The following is a 22,959-nucleotide window of genomic DNA, read 5'->3' as shown; positions in this document are numbered from 1 at the left end:
ACTTGAATTTCCATGCTATGTGGGCACTCTGCATACAAGTTGTGAAACAAATCAGGAAACTCAATGATACAAAATTAATTCCAGACGTTTGCAAGAACCCACTCTCTTATGACACAGGATGTATGAACATATAGTTTATACTACTTTGTTATGTAAAATTTATATTACTTTGTTACGTAAAATTTCTGGTCAGATGTAACTTTGCGAAAAATTTCCGCGGGATAAATTTTCACATCCAAATCGTCATAATTGTAAATTGTTTTAAAGTGTCTCTCACTCATTTGTCTATGATTCTTTACACAACATAAAACAATTTAAATCATATGCATTTCATTTCAATCATGCTTAAATGTAACACACCTTTCTTGAAAAAAAAAAAGGGTAAAGTACACAATTTGGTCAAATATCTCTGCTAACAAAGTACACTTGTATGTACGAAAAAAAGACAATAAAATTTTGTGGTCTCCATTTTAACAGGTGGACTACACAAACTTTTGCAATTTTGCATGTCCAACTCAGTCGATGGCTTCCCAACTACGCATATTTTAACTCAAACACAAAACTATGCACAACCTGATTTGTTTTGAATGCTAGCCATTCACAAAATTAAAAAAAAGCCATATCTTTGTCATAAGATTTACATTACAGCACGGCTTAAAATTTTCTCTAAAATTTTGTTGGATTGAATTTCTGGCATAAACTATTCTATATAAAGTTACATGGCTTTGAAAAACAAATTGTTTTCCAAATGTGCTCATGCATTGCGGTCTCAGAATAATGTGGCACACATGGGGTTTACACCATGGCACACGAAGAGTTAAGACATAACTTGCTTGGAACTTTGCAGTACCGTTAGTGCAATACTGAAAGTGACAGTGAGAGCTTTAAAAAAAAAGAAGAAAAAAGGATGAAATATGCTCACCTAAAATACGACTCCTCAACTTCATCTGGCTCCAGCTTGTCACCCACTTTTTCTAGTCGTACCTGCAGTGGATGCCAAGGCATTTTTCATCTCCATTTAAAGACAGTTGTACATAAAGTACAATTTGCTTATTTGCATTCATGAATACTTCTTTGATTGTGCAAGAAAGTACCTGATTTACAAGGTCCATAACAATGTCCAACCAACAAAATGGCATGGGTCAAAATTAGTTTGTCTCGATTATTTTCAAAAATAATTCAGGTCAGCTTTCATATCATAATTGCATGTAATCTTGTTGATACTAAAAGATATGCAAGACTCATTCTACATTGCACAATGTATGTGTGTGTCCAGCACCATGTAGCACTCCTACAATATCTACACTGCTTTGAATTTCAGCTTGAACTTGCATGTGCCTAAAATTCTTATCAAGCAATTTTAATCACAGTCAGTAGATGAAATCTCCTACCTTAGGATGGCATTGAAAACTAACTAGAGCAATATGTCTGCCACATGCAGCCAAGTGGAATGCCTTACAACCTTTCCGAGCTATACTGCTGCAGTGTGGCTCTTCATTTACATACTAGGTACATGATCTTGGCTTTCATCCTATTATGTCAAAAAGACCATTGCCTATTCATTTCTATAGTTTCTAATACATTATATCACCACTGGACATTCCTAGCTGAAGTTATGGTTGCATAAAGGATATAACATGAATTTCAGTGGTCTTGACCTTTGACCTTCAGTGATGTTCTCCAAAGTCTGATCAGCATAAGCGCCCCCTGTACTCTCCTAGACCAGGCATCAAAAAGATCCAAGGGTATGGGCATTTTCAACCCGTTGAGGACGGACTGATTTTGCTACGACACACATTTCCCATAGACCCCTGCCCGAGTATACTCGGGACTCGTCCTCAACAGGTTAATTGTCTTACATTGAGTCAATTTACAACATCAGAGATGTACAAACTGACAAATCATCTGCATTCTCATGCCTCTGGCACCCTTCTGTGGCAGAGGATTTGAAATACATACTTACCGTCACTCTACAAGCATCGGATTATTTCTTTTGTATCTAAAATAATGACAGACCCAGTGTCTTGATATATGTATAAATTGTTGTAAATGGGCTCCACGTAAAAAGCTCACAATTAAGATTGGAGATGCTCATAGTTTAAAGCAAATGCCATGGTGCTATTCATCAATCAATCTCCATAAACCAGGAAAAAAAAAATTGCAGACATATGCAAAATTTAACGATGCCCTACTGAGCAACTAAACCACAAGTTACACTAAAGTGGTCCTGTGTTCTTACTGTGGAAAATTAAAATCAGGTAGCCAGAACAATGCTACAAAGATAATGAGGTAGAATTGTGCAGTGAGAGTAACCGATAAGGATTTCAGTGACTGCAATATGTTTGTTGACGTTGTTTATATAATTTTAATTTGTTTTCTTTTGTTTTGTTCTGCCAGGAGACCTTTCTATTTGGGCATGTGCTTGCACTTATCCACCAGCCTGACTAAGCATATGTGAGAAAAGCAAATTTTTGTCACATCCATAACAGCATAGCAGCATCAGCAGTTGTCTTACCGCAAGAGTCTGCATTCGCTCAATCTCCCTCTCTTTGATCTCATCAAAATTAGGGATGACTGTTGGCTCCTTGCCCTTTCAAAGACAACACAAATACATGAGAAAGAGAAAGAGAGTTTATTAACAGAGATCAGAAAATATCTCGGGCAATAGGGGAAAATATAGGATGGCAGGACAGACATTAGGAGTCAACACAAAATGAATTTTGACACATTTTACATTCTTTGCCAATGATGTCAATAAAAACATTCCCGCATTGCTATAAATATCTATACTATATTCATGAGAGAGGAAGATTCAATTTACCTCTGCAGTCTGCTATAGAATGCAGAACTCCAGTGAGGAAAAATGTGCCATGCAATGAACAATTATGTGTTGTGCACATTTTTTGTTTTGTTTTGATATCTTCAATGCTCTTACTTCTTTTAGGAATACTTAGCCCCCCCCCCCCAAAAAAAAAAAAAAAACTAGAAATGTCGCTATGGCGACTGATGCCTCCGCCATAATGCATGATTCTCCCAATAGGTGTATAGTACAATGTCTTCACAATGTGTGATGACAGTTTCACATAACTGGCAAAATATCGAAATGACAGGTTTGTCAGAAATATCTTGAATGTTCACTTTCCATGATCTGGGTTTGCTCTAATTGTCTATTAAAGAGTGCAGGTACACATATTTGGGGAATTGAAAATTTTTACTTGACTTCTGACCGACCTTATTATAAGTTTATGCATTGAGTATGATTTCAAAGGTATGAAGAAAGAGTGTAATTACAGTACAAAATATACCTTTTTTTCATATAAACCTGACCTTTGACCCTTAACCTTTGACCTTTGACCTTCTGGCTGGAAATTTCCAAGAGAATCTCAATTAAGTAATACATGTACATATATTGAATTTTAAAACTAATGCAATCATTGCATAAACTAGTGTATGAGGGAAATAGTAACATTTTGAGGAGTTGACCTTGACCTTTGACCCCCTGACTATTGACCCATGACCCCTAAATTCCCTAGATAATCCCTGCCAGTCAGTACATGCATATGTACAATCCCTGCCAGTCAGTACATGCATATGTACCAAGTTCCATGAAGATACATTGAACCATTTGCGAGAAAAGTGATATTGCAACATTTTCACCTAACCTTTGACCTTCTGACCTTTGACCTTATGACATGAAACTCTCTCTGGAGAATCTTTACGCAGTAGTACATGTCTACACTAAGTTTCAAGAAAATAACTGCCGGCATTGCATAGATATGGGGGAAATAGCAACATTTTTAGCATTTGACCTTGACCTTTTGACCTTTGACCTCTTGCCAATGTCACTAAAATCTACTCAACTAATTGTCCCATCATACATCATCCTTGGACCAAGTTCAGTGAAAGCTGCTTCATCCAGTTTTGAGTTATCACGTAAACAGATAAATTTTAAGATTTGACCTTGATCTTTTGACCTTTGATCTCTGTCCGATTTCACTGAAAAACTAATCAAGTAATTGTCCTATCATACATCATCCTCCAACAAAGTTTGGTGAAATTTGCTCCATCCAGTCTTGAGTTATCGCGTAAACGGATGCAATTTCATGATTTGACCTTGACCTTTGACCTTTGACCTTTAGCCGATTTCACCCAAACTCTAATCAAATCATTGCCCCTTCATACTTCATACTTGGACCAAGTTTGGTAAAATTCCGGTAAATATTACTCAAGTTATCGCATAAACGAAAGCGGACGTACGTACGTACGGACGTACGTACAGACGTACGGACGTACGGACGTACGGACGGACGGACAACCCGAAAACATAATGCCTCCGGCACCACTGCGTGGGAGAGGCATAAAAAAAGTTTCATGATAGAAGCAGCAATATTGAAGCAGTAGAGCAGTGTGAATATAATCACACAAACATGAAATTGGTAGGCCTTTGCATGCCAGTATTTCATCTACAGCCTTACAAACATCTGCAATTAGACATCACTTTGCCTCTTGCATAGCTCTTCTCACTTCCTATGTAGAAGTACCAGAATATGGTTTGTCTTGAACCTGCAGAGTAGTATTGGGTGATGTTCATAATTCTGAAGGTTTATTAATCCAAAAATAAAATAAGGTTCATTATTTCCAAACGAGCAAATTTTCTACACCTAGAGGTTCGTTAATCTGAAAATTAGGTGAGATTCATTATTCCTAAGGTATCGTTTATCCAAACATAAAATAAGGTTTGTTAATCAGAAAATATAAAGATGGTGCGTACTAGCAAACATTCGGAATTACAAACCTTATTTCGTTTTCAGATAAACAAACCTTCGGAATAACAAACCTTTTTACATTTTCAAATTAACAAGTTTTTGGAGTAAAGAACCTTATTTCAAGTTTGGATTAACATACCTACAGAAAACCAAACCGTTACCATGATATTGACTGTAGATGTTCAATTATATCTTGTCCTATCAGTAAAGAGACTTTGAGTGCACTCAATACAACAATGTTCTTTTTTTTTTAACATAAATGAAATTGCTCTGATATTTTAACAAGTCATATGACGGAGGAATCTTTTTTGTTATCGCAATAGAATGTCTACATAGTGTATATTTCATAATACTAAGACGTAAATGGCCATACCATTCTCGCCATCTGTTTGACTTTGTTTAAATTTCCATACAGTTTTCACCTTTATTTCACTGCTCCCTTTCAAACGACTTCTCCCTTGGTGTAAGATTTGCTCTCATATCTTGCATTTTTACATATCTGCAACCGTCTTAAAAAAACAAGAAAAAATTGTCTTCCTATGCATTTTGAACAAAAGAATATACAAAACCTGATTTATTTAACAAAAATGTATATACTCTAAATCTAAAATCAAAAGCATAACAAAAAAGCAAAACATCACTGTAAATATATATTCCAATTATTTACCTTTGAAACTTTCTGTATCTTCTTTTCCAGTGTTTTGCACTTCTGCCTGAGCTGTTTACTCCTACAGATGAAAAATTCACAAGTTAAACAATATGTAATGTGAAGCATTGATTAAAGCTAAAACTTAGTTTTTGTATACTTGCAGAACATTTGATTTTACCTCTGGCTGTATACATGTACTTCTGCATAAAAAATGTGCGAAAGAATGCCATGATAACACAATTACTGCTGGGTATTGATGAAATTGCAAAATATTAACCAGACAGGTTCACCCAAAGGTTTCAAGGCTTACCCGATCGTGGTTGCTACAGAATGTTTTACATAATATAACATTGATTACAATATATCAGACCATAGTGGAAGTCATCACTCTCATGAGTAAATTGCATGCAGTTTGTTCTGCATGCGATTTAATACAAACACTACCAGGACACGATTTGATTATCACATACTTGCAGCATTCTACACACCCACTACTGAACAGGCGAGAGTGCTTCCAGAATCAGTATACTGACTTTTAAATTTCAAACTTTTTGATCTCGAAATACTACAAAACAATTCGATATCCTGGCAAACTGTGCCAGCCAGACAAGTTTCTTGGTAGATCTTTCAGTATACTGTAAAACGAGGAATTTTCGCGTGCATTTTAATTTCGCGAATTTCGCGAGCGCCAAAATTCGCGAAATTAAAATGCACGTGAAAGTTTTTGTCTACACTACATGCATTGAACACCAGTGGCAATTCGCGAAAATTTCATGCCACGAAAAGGGCTGTCGGCTCCAATTCGCGAAAATTTCATGCCGCGAATATATCATGTTTTACAGTATAGCAAGCAAATTACTAGTGGTGTAAGATGAATGTTAAGGCCCTGTCGAGTACTATTTTTTAGCCTTAAAGAGTGTGGATATGGTGGGCAATTTACTATTGATTCTAATTAATCACAAAGTACACAAAAAAGTGTAACATTACCACAAACAGAAATAACCAACACTAAATGACAACTCAGACTCTTACATGCAGACAAGTATAAATTATCAGGCAGTGTGCAAACTTATTATGAATCAGAAAGAAGTCATTATAAAACAAGGTTACAGTTACATGTACTTGACTTCTGAGATAAAACATGTCAATATGTCATTGAACGTCTTTTCTTCAATTCAAGCAGCAGAGAAGACTTCAGAGATGATTGAATCCATTTCACCATCATGTTTTCAAAAACCAAAATCTGCCATTCCAGTTTATCACATCAAACCATCAAGTGAATAGCCAAAAGGTGTGCACGGAACACTTCATTTCCACTCTTTGTTACCAAAATAACAATTATGCTCTTTGTCCTAATGTTTTATAGCAGCTGCCATGCATGAAAAAAAAATTGACAGTCAGTTTGCCCAAACTTACATTGTTTATCTAAATTTACCTTCATGTAGTTCAGTCATGATTTTGTGACAAAAACAAAGCATCCATTGACCTTTAGTAAATGTATGTGGATGTTATTTGAGTGAGTGAGATTACTTCTGAACAAGCTAACATCAGGGCCAAATTAGTTAGACCCCATATATTTTATGCAAAAAAGTGGGGGAGGGGCAGCCCCCCCCCCCCCCCCCCCCCCCCCCCCCCCCCGGCCCTGAACATTACATCACGGAGAAGATGATATAGGAAAATCAATTAAAAACAAAGCATGGCAACACAGGGAATTCAGACAACAAATAAACTTCATTATTTTCAAGGATGTGTTGAAAATCTGCATACACAGAATGTGATAAGATGGTTGCATTCTTTCCTCTCCCTAAATAATCAAAACTTCAGATGAAATCCAGTTATGTTTTTATTATCAGCGAACAGAAATACACACTTGCACAAACACACACACACACACACACAAATAAAAAAATCTGCAATAACTGATCACATTATCCCTATGGTAATACCTTTCATACAGCTTCTTCATGCGTGAGGTTCTGTCTTTGAGAGTGGAATCATCCAAAACTAGCCCACATTCTTCCATGTAAGCATCAATCTGATAGTTTGGAAGGTTTATATGAAAAAGAAAAAAGAAAAGGCATTGCAAAATAAAGTCAGGGTCCAATCTGACCATAAATACAAATTGTAAGCAGAAACATGCTGACAATATGCATTCATAAACTTTAGCACTATAGCAAAACTTATGTATTATGACTGTTATGACATCTGAATGAGAATGCATTGGAACTTACTTTTACAAAATTAAAACACTAACAGAATAAAAAATCTGGTCATTCATATCAATTCATTATAAGAGCAAATGTTGACAGACAAAGTTGGTATCATATGTAAAGCTTTTATAAAGGCATGTCCATTACTGAGCTGTTTAAGCTACATGTAGAAAGCAGTAATCAACACTATAAAGAGGGCAGCTAAACAGTGTGCATAACTGAACTATAAGCAGAATTGTTATTATCTAGGGTCAGGGATAAACAAAGACATTGGTGAACAATGAGGGGAAGCATTCTATTGCAGAGAAAAAACAGTGTACAAGTATTTTTACAAGATTTTTCATTGAAAAGTTAGAAATCAAATAACTGATAACCAAACCATATGGTAGCACAAAAGACCTACATAATAAATAGAAGCAGTCACCTGACACAATATTGATATCAACATATTTGAACTGAATCTGGTAGAAAAAGGAATCAATACAACGTCAGCAGAGTTTGTGTATCTCAAAAAGTGCAGACATAATTCCCCAGAATGTGCCAAAGTCTAATGTTATCTAACTCCAAGTGTAATACTACAGAACTTGCAATGCATTGCAAGGTATGACCTTACGATCTCAACTGACATGATTTACACCGTCTGTTGAGCACTCTCTATATGCTTAAATTTGCCAAAGCCTTTGGTGATTTTCTTCTTTTTTTTTTTGTTCAAGCTAAGCAATATTTGTTGAATTCAGGAAATCGCAGGAGTGCAGTATAGCCTTTTAAAGGGAATCTCTCCCCATAAATTTGAATTTGAGAGATGTGAGAGCATGTCCTACAAACTCTAGAGAAAATTCTATCCCATCACAAAAAATGTCCCAAACTGTGAAATATTAATTTTAATAATAAATCAGCACGCACTAGTGCGCGCTGCAATAGTAGCCAGATCTGAAAATAGTAGCCGCGCATAGACCATCGTTGTTTGCACGTTTCCTTCGTTCACCTTCGTCTGCACACAGCTATATCGAATACTGTCTATCGGTATCGCCTCATCGAGCCATATGCATCCGCATGAGTAGAGGCTGCCGCGGCTGCCTGGTCAGTGGCCTGGCGCGGCGCGGTAGCACCAACCTAGCAGCGTACGTGGACATTTGCGTGCGTTTGCGTGTTTTGAGAGTATCGTAGTAAACTGATCGTACAGAAAATTTTCGAACTACACAATTTAATGCAGTCGATAAGGCCAGAAGACTACTCTTAGATCAAGGTGCATGTAATTTTTGGCATTTTAGAGATTGCTATATCTCTGTGTTTGAGTAACATTGCACTCTTATTTTTCATAGGGATATTACCAGTACAATAACCTACAATGTCAGAAAACTAAATTTTTGTGTACAGATACACTTTAACAAGCTGTTGACAAGGCCCTCTCTCGCTGTATTGTGTTGCTTTCTGGGCGAGTGAAGAAGTGATCCCAGCCAAGCGCGACAGCGTGAGAGCGAAAGGGCCTTGTCCAAAGGCAAAAAACATAGCGCTTTTCATGCATATATTCATATCACCAATGCGCAATGTGCCATGCAAAGGTTGTTTCGAAATACAAAGGAAGGAACAGGGAGAATGGAGATGGACTTGTAGAAAAATTTCTTTTCAAGACCACGGGATCAGTATGGAAATTAGCAAGTGAGCTCGAATGGCAGGTAGACATTATTCTATCGACTATGACCGAGTTAGATAGGAAACGTACCGTAGTTATGGGTAAACTCTGGGTAAACTTGGCCCCCAGCGCGCACTGTGGCCGAGTCTACCCGCTAAGCCAGAATGCGCACGTTGGGGGCCGAGTTTACCCGCTAGGCCGAGTTTACTAGAAATTAGAATGCGCGCTGGGGGCCGAGTTCACCCATAACTACGGCATGTAATTATAGATCTAACGTCAATTATCGCTTAGTCGCCACTTGCGTGTATTTCCTATGCACTTCCGGGTTGGCGAACGAATGATAGGCACTGTTAGTTCCCTGCCCATAGTGCACCACGCATTATTAAGCACATGTGTTGTACACACACTTCAATGTAGGATACATTGTGCATTATCGCGTTTGAAAAACTTTTTTAATCTGCCACCTGAAATCCATTCAAAATCAAAAACATCCTCGCATTAAAAATGGTTTTGTCACCTGTTACGTATGTGACCCTGCACCTCAAAACAAACAAAAAGTCACCAGACATGAATTTTTATGTAAGACCATATTCTGAAAGAGCAGACTTTAAGCTTTACTATGATGTATAACTCAAATCAAACAGACTCTCCTAACCTATCTAAATATTGGAAAGAAAGCACAAACTCAGGAAAAGTGTGAACTGAGAAAAGAGGCTCTGAAGTACAGTGTCTATTCAAGCGCTTAATCTTTACCAAACCGTGCTGGCTGTGCGATGAATGGGGCAAAAAACAGGAAGTAAACCACCAGAGTAACAACAATGAAAGGATTATCAGATTAAATTGAAATTAAGCATGTCCCATTAACACATTTTGTCCATAATTAATGCCAACTTTCAAAGCAGTAGCACTATCCTTTCAAAAGTTATTAGAGTTGAAAGTGAAGAGTGTGGACAAGGTTTTTCAGAAATGAAAAAGGGACTCTAAAGACACACCTAATCACACTATTCTACCAAAAATGTTCGAAATAAACTGCTCACTTTCCTGCCCGTTTTATGATACCAAGTTTTAGCATAATGTAAAAGAAGACCCGCTCTTTCAGAAAATATGAAATAGTCAAGTTCGGCTAGGTTGACCCATTTTATTTATTTTCAGTCCTCACGCAAAATCGGTGTGTGCGACTTTATGTTCGTTTTGAGGTGCACGGTCACATATGGTAAAATACATTTGGATTACAATTATTTGTGTTTTGTGGTGGAGAAAGGTGAATTAGGAATGTATTTTGAGAGCGATGAAAATCCGTCGCCCCAACTGATCTCCAATCGCGGCACACGTTACATGCGATGTGAATGTCTGGCGACTTTAGGTAGTGGCGACTTAATGGTAATCGACGTTAGAACTATCTTTTGTATAAAAGTATTTAAGCCTTTTGCTGGTGAAATACCTAACTGCGAAACACAGCCCTTTATGGAAGGATATTGAGTCACAGTATGGGGTAGTATTGCGGATGAATTCCAACTTAAGTACTAAAAATTGCTTCAATTTGAATACTTACAGATTTGGTCCAATTCATGATAACACTTGCCTGAAAATGTTTTGCTCCGTTTTACTCCTCCTTCTGTAAAAATCTGAGACTTTAAATGATTCGGTCAAGAGGAATCTGTGAGAGTGATAACTGCTCCCTTCGATGGACTTAAAACCTGTGCGCGTGTGCTAACCAGAGGGCAATATAGCCTTTTCACAAGGCCTTCTCGCTGTATTGCATTGCTTTCTGGTCGAATGAAGAAGCGATATCCCAGCCGAGCGCAACAGCGTGAGAGCGAAAGGGCCTTGTCCAAAGGCGAAAGACATTGCGCCTTTCATGCATATTCATATCGCCAATGCGCTATGTGCCTTCGCAAAGATTGTTTCAAAAAATGAAGGGAGAAACAAGGAGAATAGAGATGGACTCTTAGAAAAACGTCTTTTCAAGTCAATAGAATAGGATCAATTTTAAAGTGTGCAAGTGCACTGCAAGTATGAATTGACTAAGAGACTTAAATATGTAGTCATAGAGTATAAAAGTAAGCCTTTTGCTGGTGAAATACATAACTTATACAGCCGCAAAAATTTGGGTTTGTCTTCGAACGTTCAGTGACAGCACTCTTTCAACTCGGGGCGCTCCCACAAAAACTGTGTAATGTTTAGACTAACTACAAAATACGAGGTCAAGGACTCAAGGAGCGCCCCAGCCTGGGGTTAGATCTAGTGAAATACCCAACTTATTAGAGAGGCGAAAATTTGTGTTTCTCTTTCATCGTTGAACAGAAACAGCATTCTGTTGACTCTACAACTGTGTTGTGCACAAGGAGCGCTCCGGTCTGCTACCACAGTGCTAGTTAGAACCTACGAGGCTATGCTATGCTGGGTGTGATGTAGCCTGACCAGACGCCGTGCACGAAAGGGCTGTGTATAGGTACATTGTACCTACTAGTTACTGTAAAAGTGGTTTCTTTCGCGGTCATTTTATTTTCGCGCTTTTCGCGCTTTGAGGTTGAACCGCGAATTTAACATCACACGAAAATGTTTTGAACTCGCCGCTTGTTACAACGCTACAGTATTGCGCACATGCACACACGAAGATTCCGCGCATTGAGTGTATTGATGGTCAACACACACAGCGATACTGCGCAATGTAGGTAAAAGCATGTTATAAAGTACTCGAGAGACAGCATTTCAGGTATAATAAATAAAAGAATGATTGGATTATAGTTTGGGTTTTCACGCCCAAAATAAAACAGTTTTTGCCGACTGTGAATTCACAAATTTTGCCGACCGCGAATTTAAAGACACACGAAAAAGTCGGGGCAAGACTTCTATATGTACCCCCCGCTATGCGTTATGTATTTAAGTAACATGAATAAGTTTAGGTGGCTTTGGGATTAGGATTAGAGTTTACTCAGTTTAGGATTAGGGTTAGGGTTAGGGTTAGAGTTAGGGTAACATTAACTACACGCAGCCGCTGTCGTGAAGCGACAGCGGCTGCATGTCTATTCTTTCGCAGACGTTATTTTTCAGCGGTGGGTTTGCGTTTCCTTCATGAATATCTTTATTAATCGTGGAAAACTAAAATATAAGGAATCCCTGTAATCTATGATAATTTCATTCAATAATCGGTATGCGATTTTTTTGTTCAATTACGTCAAAAACTCACCGAAATCCGTGGCTAAAGTCAGGTCTGTAAACGTCCGTATTGCTTCACTCCTCATCTGCGTGTTATTTGAATGGCATTCACTCTCCTATACTACAACGTAGCTAGTCGGGATGACCCATAAAAAGGTCAAATCATTGCCAGCGCAGCACACGCGGATACGAGTGCTGTAGCTTAATACGTACGTAACACATAAAATGCACAGGCGTACGTAAAATGCAAGCACTTCCGGTTCCGCATGCGTGGTAGTTTGTTGATTTTGTGAAGCTCTCGAAGGAAAAGATGCCACCGCACAATCTACTCTGAAAAATTCAACAATAAGCCAGGAGGTCTGGATACCAACAAAACGCCGAATTCAACTCAACCATCAGGAAAATACGCTGTAGGTGAGTGGTAAAAATTATCTTACTCTTAAAATCAAACAAAATAAAAGGCATTTTATGTGATTTTGCCGTCAACAGTGACGACCGTTTACAACGTTTAACACTACCACATCATGCACATGTCAGACACTGACACTGGTCAGGCTAGGAAGGGTCTCAGTGTCCTAGGGAAATGCGGACTTCACAGGAAGCTCATACAAATTTATTACAATGTAGGTGTATAATAATGGGGGGGGGGGGTACATATGGAAGTCTTTCCAAAGTCGGCACCGATGGAAACCGCGAAAGTATCTGTACGCGAAAGAAACCACTTTTACAGTAACCAGGTTAGGTGTGTGTGATGGTGCAGTTCCATATTAATTAAGAAACGCAAAATGGTACGAATGGGGCTACAGAATGCACCCTGAGTTGGTTCACACAGTCACAGATAAACAAACAAAGTGAAAAAATGCGGTATTAGTTACCTCTTTCTTGACGGTATCCCCTTCCCTCTGAACTGCTTTGAGATGACTCTTTTCTTTGGGCATTTTCAAAACTTGCTACTATTTAATATTGCAATAGAAGACAAAAAATGTAGTCACACCATATCATTTCTCGCGGTTGTCTACGACGCTTTTTTTTCCCGTAGTCTAGCGCGCTGTATTGTTGTATTGTAGCCTTCAATATAAACGTGCTCTACCAAAAGCACGAACACCTAAACGCGGACTGAGCTGGGAATGTTTGCGAGCGTAAAGCGCGAATTCTAGGGAACTTCAGGGTATACGGGTTAAAGGGATGGTACAGTATTGGCGGAGATGAGAATTGGGCTTTTAACTTTTTGCGAGATACTAAGAAAAAACTTATGAAATAGTATAGAGCATACCAATTTAAGAGGAATTCAAAGTTTATTAGATGAAAATTGGGTTTGGAATGCACGACTGAAATATCAAAAAACAAAGTAAAACAAAGCGATCGTAATAAAAGGTGGGTCCCACATTTTATTAGAATTGCTCTGTTTTTGGATATCTCAGCCATTTCAAAACCAATTTTCATCAAATAAACATTGAACTCCTCATGGAATTACATGCTCTTTCATATTTCATAAGAGGTTTCTCATTATCTCACAAAAAAATATTAGAAACCTGAAATTAGGTCTCAACTAAGACTATACGTTCCCTTTAACAGTTGTAATCAAATTCGTAAACAACTTGCAATCAAATTTGCAAACAGTTTTCATTGTAATAAACAGTTTTTCTTGGTTATACATGCCAAAAGATCTCTTGCAGAATTCCAAAATCCGCGTTTCTGCAAGGCACGGAAATGATGAGAAGCATGCATGTTCACATGGACAGTCCCATGGACGACCCTTAATTTAACTAAATCATGCATCGTTTTGGAAACTGCCTCATCACCACCCACCCTATCCCCATAAAGAGAGAAAAAAACCCCCAAGGAATTATAGCATGCGGATAAGGTAAATTATAATGGACCAAATGATAACAATAGTAGAATAGAATTAGGAGAACAAAATACTTGGATAGATAGAAACTCCAAGATCAAACAAAATCCCGGACACGAAACCCGATATAGGCCCTCAGGGATACATAGAAAAAAAATACTCCAAAATTAATAAAGTATAGGTATATGACATGCTTTGATTGAGTTATAAATTCATATATTGATAAGCAAATTGATATAGGCCTACAGGAGTTACGACTAAATTGCTTGCTTTTATATGTACATTAGGCCTAATGTCAAAGAAAGAGAGACATACAGACCTGAAATAAATAAGAAAGACGACAGTTGCTCATGCAGGTACTATATTGTAGAGTACTGTGTTGAAGATGGTGAAGTTAGGCGCCCTATCTACAGACGTGCTAAAACAGCCCATAGGCCTCAAGAGCATGACCCAATGCTCGCCCTTTCATTTGGCTTGCAAAAAAAAAATTCACAAATGTTTCTCGCAAAATTTATTTCGAAGAGAAAATTGCAACCCGCTACATTTTGTTTGATGTCTATTTTATTATGCCACATTATGTTTGACCATCATAGGTCTATGCAGTGGCGTAACTACGGGGAACACGCCCCCCCCCCCCCCCCCCCATCCGCTGGTGAAAAAAAAACTAACCAAAATGGTAATTCAAGGGTTAGTAAACTGCTTTTGAAATCGACATGAAAGGGTGATCAAGAAATAAAACATTTTTCTAAGATTTCTTTTAACCATAATCAAAGAGGTATATTATAGTGTGAAACTAGCCGACAAAAGATTGTGATTCAGCGTGATTCCTGCATGGTTGGCATTCTGAATATAAGCAGGATGTGCGCAGTGTACTCAGAACATCCGAACGGCAAAAAGAGTCGCTGCAATGTTGCGCAATGTGTTAAATCAAAATCATGTACACCTTTGTACCTTACTCTTCGTTACATAAAAGCTATAGATCATTGATTTTGCAGTGTTGCTTTACATACTAGTCTATATTAAAATGCCTTGCATTGCCAATAATAAGACTTGACCTGGGCTATTTCCTAACTTGTCCATGTATATAAAGCACACACACACACACACACACACATACACACACTCACACACACACACACACACACACACACACACACAAACAAACAAACAATTAGGGGATGCTCTAAAGTGCAGATTCTGGACATCCTTCCCCCACTTGGTCACTTCGACGCCCCCTCGCTGGTCATACCTCCCCCAATCATGAACATAAACCGACACCTTTGACCACCAGTGCCGGATCCGGGGGGGGGGGGGGCGCCCCCTTAATTTCCAAAGCGAAAAAAAAAAAATATATATAGCTACAAACGGCAGTTTGGGGATTGTAAAATGTCAAAATTTTCAAGCTCGCTCGCTTCGCTCGCTCGCATTTAATCGTTATGCCATTCTCCTGATGTTGCTGCCAGTAATTGCTAGCAGTTGCGCCCGGTGCGCCCCCTCCCCCCCCCTTAATTTCCAAAGCGAAAAAAATATAGCTACAAACGGCAGTTTTTGGACTGTAAAATGTCAAAAATTTCAAGCTCGCTCGCTTCGCTCTCTCGCATTTTAACAATCGTTATGCCATTCTCCTGATGTTGCTGCCAGTAATTGCCAGCAGTTGAGCCCAGTGCGCACCCCCTTAATTTCCAAAGCGAAAACAAATAGCTATGTAAAACGGCAGTTTTGGGTCTATAAAATGTCAAAATGTTCAAGGGGCTCGCTCGCTCGCATTTAATCGTTGTGCCATTCTCCTGATGTTGCTGCCAGTAATTGCCAGCAGTTGCGCCCGGTGCGCCCCCTTAATTTCCAAAGCGAAAAAAAAATATAGCTACAAACGGCAGTTTTTTGACTGTAAAATGTCAAATTTAATCGTTATGCCATACATTCTCCTGATGTTGCTGCCAGTAGTTGCCAGCAGTTGCGCCCGGTGCACCCCCCCCCCTTTAATTTCCAAAGCGAAAAAAATATAATGTTAAACGGCAGTTTTGGGACTGTAAAAATGTCAAAATTTTCAGGTTCGCTCGCTCGCATTTAATCGTTGTGCCATTCTCCTGATGTTGCTGCCAGCAGGCGCGCCGGAAGCAGTTTTGGATTGGGGGGGGGGGCAAACATTGGAGGGGGCTCAAGATTAGACCATGCATATGTTACACAATATACACATACACACACACACACACACACACACACACACACATCTATTATATATATGTATATATATATATATATATATATATATATATGTGTGTGTGTGTGTGTGTGTGTGTGTGTGTGTGAAGTGGCGTACGGTGGGTCGAAACATGGGGGGGGGGGAACCATAAAGTAATTTTGACGGTCTGTATGCTTGTGCGTGTGTGCGTGAGCAATAATGGGACTATACTTTACGGAATGTGATACATTCAACAACGCAGTCATTGAGGAACATTGTAAATTTTCCTTACATGGATTATGAAATGACGGTGTGAAACGATCGACAAATTATATACTGTCAGCAACATAAGGTGAATGGCATAACAATAAAATGCGAGCGAGCGAAGCGAGCGAGCTTGAAATTTTGATATTCTACAGTTCCAAAACTGGAGTTTTAATTGTAGCTATATATTTCGCTTTGGAAATAAATGGGGGCGCATCGGGCGCAACTGCTGGCAATTATTGGCAGCAACATTAGGAGAATGGCATAACGATTCAATGCGAGCGAGCGAATCGAGCAAGCTTGAAAATTTTGACATTCTACAGTCCCCAAACTGGGGTTTGTAGCTATATCTTTCACTTTGGAAATTAATGGGGCGGCGCATCGGGCGCAACTGCTGGCAAGTACTGGTAGCAACATTAGGAGAATGGCATAACGATTCAATGCGAGCGAGCAAAGCGAGCGAGCTTGAGAATTTTGACATTTTACAGTCCCACAACTCCCGTTTGTAGCTATATCTTTCGCTTTGGAAATTAAGGGGGGGGGGGGGGCATCGGGCAAAACTGCTGGCAATTACTGGCAGCAACGTTAGGAGAGTGGCATAATGATTCAATGCGAGCGAGCGAAGCGAGGGAGCTTGAAAATTTTGACATGTTACAGTCCCAAAACTCCCGTTTGTAACTATACCTTTCGCTTTGGAAATTAAGGGGGGGGGCATCGGGCGCAACTGCTGGCAATTACTGGCAGCAACATTAGGAGAGTGGCATAACGATTCAATGCGAGCGAGCGAAGCGAGCGAGCTTGAAAATTTTGACATTTTACAGTCCCAAAACTCCCGTTTATAGCTATATTTATCTTTCGCTTTGGAAATATGGGTGGGGGCATCGGGCGCAACTACTGGCAATTACTGTCAGCAACATTAGGAGAATGGCATAACGATTCAATGCGAGCGAGCGCAGCGAGCGAGCTTGAAAATTTTGACATTCTAGAGTCCAACAACTATCGTCGTAGCTATGTTTTTCGCTTTAGAAATTAAGGGGGAGGCGCACCGGGCTCAACTGCTGGATGCGATCGAGAGAAGCGAGCGAGCTTGAAAATTTTGACATTTTACAGTCCAAAAGCTGCCGTTTGTAGCCAATTTTTTTCCCTTTTATTCATATATATACATATTTATTTTATTTTCTTTGTTTATTGATTTATTTTTATCATTATTATTATTTTTTTTTTTTTGGGGGGGGGGCTTTTTGGGGGGGCAAAAATGCGTTTTTATTAATTTAGTTTTAGTTAAAGTTAGTTTAAGTTTTAGTAATTGCCAGCAGTTGCGCCCGGTGCGCTCCCCCTTAATTTCCAATGAGCGAAAAATATAGCTACAAATGGCAGTTTGGGGACTGTAAAATGTCAAAATTTTCAAGCTCGCTCGCATTTAATTGTTATGCAATTTTCCTGATGTTGCTGCCAGTTATTGTCGTTTCACATCGTCATTCCATCAGCCATGTAAAAGGAAAACTTATGCAATGTTGCTCAATAGGTGTTTTCACATCAGCCCGATAAAAATCCAAGCTCGAGATGTTTTTTCGCGATTGCGAATTAGCGCGCTATTTCATTTCTTATTCACATCAGCCCGAAGAGAACTAGCCCGAAATTTTTTCGAGCTAAGTCGACAGCTGAGCATGTGCAAACAGCATCAGTAATCACTTTCAAAAATTTCTCATGCTTTGTGTGCAGTTTGCCTCGATCGATTGGGTCACACACGCTAGGCATGATGGGATGCATCGCGCTAATTTCTTTAGACGTTTTCACATTATCAAATAGCGCGCTAGTTCGCCATTTATCCCGCTATTTCAGAAATTTCCCAAGTTGGACTCGAGAAATTTTCTTGACCAGAGCGATACAATAGGCGTTTTCACATCAGCCCGATAAAAATCCAAGCTCGAGATATTTTCCAATTTCCCAAGTCAGAAAATAGCGCGCTATTTCGAAACATCGGGCTGATGTGAAAACGCCTATTATGAATATACTGCGCTGTGGAATGCATCACATTCCGTTATGTATTGTAGTCCCCATTAAGTTTCCAGACTGACAGCGCACGCACACACGCGCACACACACATACACTTTTTTTTTGTAATATTCTTTTATTTGAGTTTCATTCAATGTGAAATCCATATTAACAATAAAATTGATACGTCCACCAACAAAAAAAAGAAAGCAGCTGTATTCTTCTTTCTTGTGCTGCTAAATCATTTTTCAAACATACAGTACAATGTATTTGATTCTTTTTACCAAATCATACCCTGTTTTTATAAGAGAAATGACATAAAAATCTGCATAATTCTCAGAAAAAGCTATTTTGATCAGCCTAATCAAGCCAATCCGAATGTGCCTTATCACTCACACACCGACTAAGAGATGTGTGCTACTCAATCACTTTTTCACTTAACTTCCTTCTTGTTTTTTTTTCTTGTTTTTTTTTGGCAGAGCACACACTATATACATAAATGTATCACATAAAGTATAACTCTTCAAAGGGAAAAAAAAATCTTGATCAACTTGATCAGATTGCTCAATATCCACTTCATTATATAAATTCTCTTACACTCTCTTGAGACTGAATACAGCAGTTCCTAAAACATATTTAAAAAATGCATTCTTTACTTAACCGAACAAAACTCATCATTTTTTTTTCTATCTAACCTATCAACCACCCCTCTCCCCCGTACAGCACAAAATAACCATATGTGTATCATCAAAACAAATCATATTCCTGCCTGACCCCTTAACCATTATTCTACCATTGCCTAACTACATCTACCTAACCCTAACCATCCCCACCTATTTCCCCGCTAACCATTACTCTACTCTAACCTAACTACATCTACCTACGACCCTAACCATCCCCACCTATTTCCCCACTAACATACCCCCCCCCCCCGTAGCCTTCCCTCAACACACACACACACCCATGCACTAGACATCAACCAAAACAACAACAACATACCCACCAATGCGCACTCACAAACACCAACATTTACACGCCAAATCATACTACATTTTGTGGTATCTTGGTTACCTGTTTCACGCACGCACGCACGCACAAGCATACACACCCTCAAAATTACTTTTCCACGAGGTGCCCCCCAATGTCTTGACCCAAGGTATACGTATACGCCACTGGGCCTATAATATTGCTTCATTTTTGCACTTCAAAACTCAGTTCCTCCGAGGGGCTCCAGGCGGTATACTTTGTTGTAGTTCAGCAGTTCCTTGGGTCAGTTCAGTTCAGTTCAGTTCAGTTCAGTTCAGTTCAGTTCAGATTATAAATTATGATTATTTTCATTGAATTGCATTTTCAATGAAAATCATATGTTTTAACGGTAAATGCATATTGAACAAAAAATGTACATAATGAATCTATGTGCTCGGTATGATAAAACAAGTCAGTTTCGGTTGAGATGGGTATCCAGGTTTGTTAGTTTTTGAGAGATAGTTAAAATCCACATAAATGTGAAATATAAAAGAGCATATGGATTCGAAGAGGAATTGCAAGTTTATTTGATGAAAATCAGTTTTAAAATGGCTGAGATATAAAAAGACAAAACGCCAAAACAAAGCTAAACAAAGTGGTCGTAATAAAGGGTGGTCATTAATACCTTAATCAGGGGCGGATCCATGCAGGAATTCTGTAAAGGGGGACGCAACTAATATTTCTGGTGCCACTTCCGGGTTTCATTTCATTGTTTTTTTTAAATGAAAAATAAAGGGGGCGTGCGCCGGTTGCGCCCCCCTCTGGATCCGCCACTGTTAATTTGTTTTACTTTGTTTCAATGGATATCTCAGCCATTTCAAACCGATTCTGCATGGAAAGATTATGGCCATGGGGTCAAAGGTCAATGGAATGTTAAAATCTCACAATTTTCCTATATTTTGAAAAAAAGAGAGGTCATAGAATTGTCATGAAAATGGATGTTTTATAGTTAGTAATATTATTTGAAGAATCCAAATTGTGATTGGTCGTACAGGTGTCAAAGGGGCAAGATCAAAAGTCAACTTAGATATCCTCGAATATCTGCTCCCTTTAAGCAATATTAACCATCCATCCAGGAACCTTATTTCGAGGTATATAATGTAAACACTCAACACATTTGTGAAAAACATGTCATTCTAGTGTTTGGCCAGTTTTTAAACTGTCGTCTCACATTGTAAGTACTCGGGGGTGAACTATGCATTTGGCGGAGGCATACCAGTCGCCATATTATAGCGACATTTCTATGACAAAAGTAAAGTTCTGGGAGGAGAGGTATATAGCTATATAGATTTTATGCGAGAGAAAATACCGGCCGTGCACAGCTATAGGGTGGGATAAACCAGGGAGGTGAGTCACCTCCCTGGATAAACTCAAGCGTGAGAGCGGAGAGTTTCAGAAAACCGACTGAAAGTGGGAGCCTAAGTTGGAGCAATTATAAGTGCCGAGCCTCTGCCAAACTAAATAGTAAACAAACAAACATGCAAATCTGGCGATATGAATAAAAGATTATTTGATATTTCAGTCTTCTAACAATCTTCCCGCCTCACTATAGAGGTTACAGTTCGTTATTCCGAAGGCTCGTTAATCCGAAAATGAATTGCCGTTATTCGTAAGTTTCGTTATTCCTATATAAGATTCGAAATTCCGAAGATGAAAAAAGGTTCGTTATTCCGCTGGTTTGTTGATCCGAAAATGAAATAAGGTAATCCGAAAATGATGTGAGGTTCATCATTTCGAAAATGAAATGAGGTTTGTGATTCCGAATATCAAAGGACAAGTCCACCTTCACTCAGTGATACATAAGGACTGAGAGAGTGCAGCAATATTATATTAGAACACATCAGTGAAAGGTTGAGGAAAATTGGACGATCCGTTCAAAAGTTACGAATATTTCAAGTATCTGCGCAGTCACTGCTGGAAGAGAAGACTACTATACAGTGTATATGATGTCACATGCGTACAAATATATAATAAGGAAAATAAAAAGATAATTTCACGAAACTTTACTTTTTGAATAAAGTGCACAGTTCTTCGACTTGCTACTGACGTATGCTAAGGGTGATATTATTCCCCCTGCCTCTGAAAGAGAGAAGTCGAGTGTTCTTTTGTTGTGCGAGAAAAATGGAAATATGTTGAATTTTCTGTATTCTTTCTTTAGATTTTTGTACTCATGTGACATCACAAGCTATAGTAGTCTTTTCATCCAGCCGTGACTGAGCAGAAACTTCAAAAATGCATAACTTTTTAACGGATTGTCCGATTTTGCTCAAACTCTCACTGGTGGATGTGTTCTACTAATATTGCGGCATTCACTCAACCCAGATGTCTATGAAGGTGAACTTGTCCTTTAAATAAACTTCATTTAGTAACAAATGCGATGTTACAAAATGGTCACGGGATAAAAGCAAGCACACTCACACGTACACACACACACACACACACACACACACACAACACACACACATACACACAGGCACACTCAGACACCCAGTGCAGACATGTAGGCCTATTTAATAAATGGAGTATATAGGTCCTACATACAAACACCGCACGATACATGTGTATCTTGATTAAATACACAGGTCTATACTTATTGATGAACTGATGGAACATAATATCGTAAGTGCATATAATTGTGTTATATGGGGGAAAATGAGAAATCCTTCTCCTCCGTATGCACCCTTCCTCCTCTTATACGTCATCATCGGATCCGATCATTCAATTTTCGGAATAACGAATGTTAGTTCATTTTCGGATTAACGAAACTTCGAAATAACGAACCTTATTTCATTTTCGGATCCACAAACCTTCGAAATAACACCACAAATGTTCGGGTTATCAAGCCTTTATAGGACTACATTAGGCATTATAAGGGAATTTGTGATCTTCGGAAAAACGGACCTTATTTCATTTTCGAATCATAGGCCTACGCAATGTAATTATAAAGTACTGTTGAAGCCAGGAGTTGAATGTTGACGATAAATGACAATGATATTTTCGAGAAATGATGCTGATTAATTTTTGGATCGCACCAAGTTTATCATTTTTTATGCTTTATCTTTGAGATAATTTTGCAAGCCTAGAAACAGCTTTGACACAGCACATCTCATGAACCCTGGACCGAAGCTGTCCCTACAACGTCTAAATATAGCGGCTATAGATGATGTAATTTATCACGTGACATGAATCGCCAATCAAATTTCAAAAGCAACGCTTATCCGGTGTA

The 22,959-nt window shown here is 38.7% G+C and overlaps 1 pseudogene; it reads right to left on the bottom strand.

Moving 5' to 3' along the window:
- The window catches only part of LOC139730906 (uncharacterized), a 46,457-nt pseudogene extending 33,102 nt beyond the window's left edge, over window positions 1-13,355 (bottom strand).
- Window positions 13,356-22,959: the final 9,604 nt, after the last annotated feature.

Source organism: Diadema antillarum, unplaced genomic scaffold (assembly GCF_040938485.1).
Source record: "Diadema antillarum isolate AM-2024a unplaced genomic scaffold, OU_Dant_1.0 seq00000343_RagTag, whole genome shotgun sequence".
In the NCBI taxonomy this organism is placed as follows: domain Eukaryota; kingdom Metazoa; phylum Echinodermata; class Echinoidea; order Diadematoida; family Diadematidae; genus Diadema; species Diadema antillarum.
This window is presented reverse-complemented; position numbering and strand designations above follow the sequence as displayed.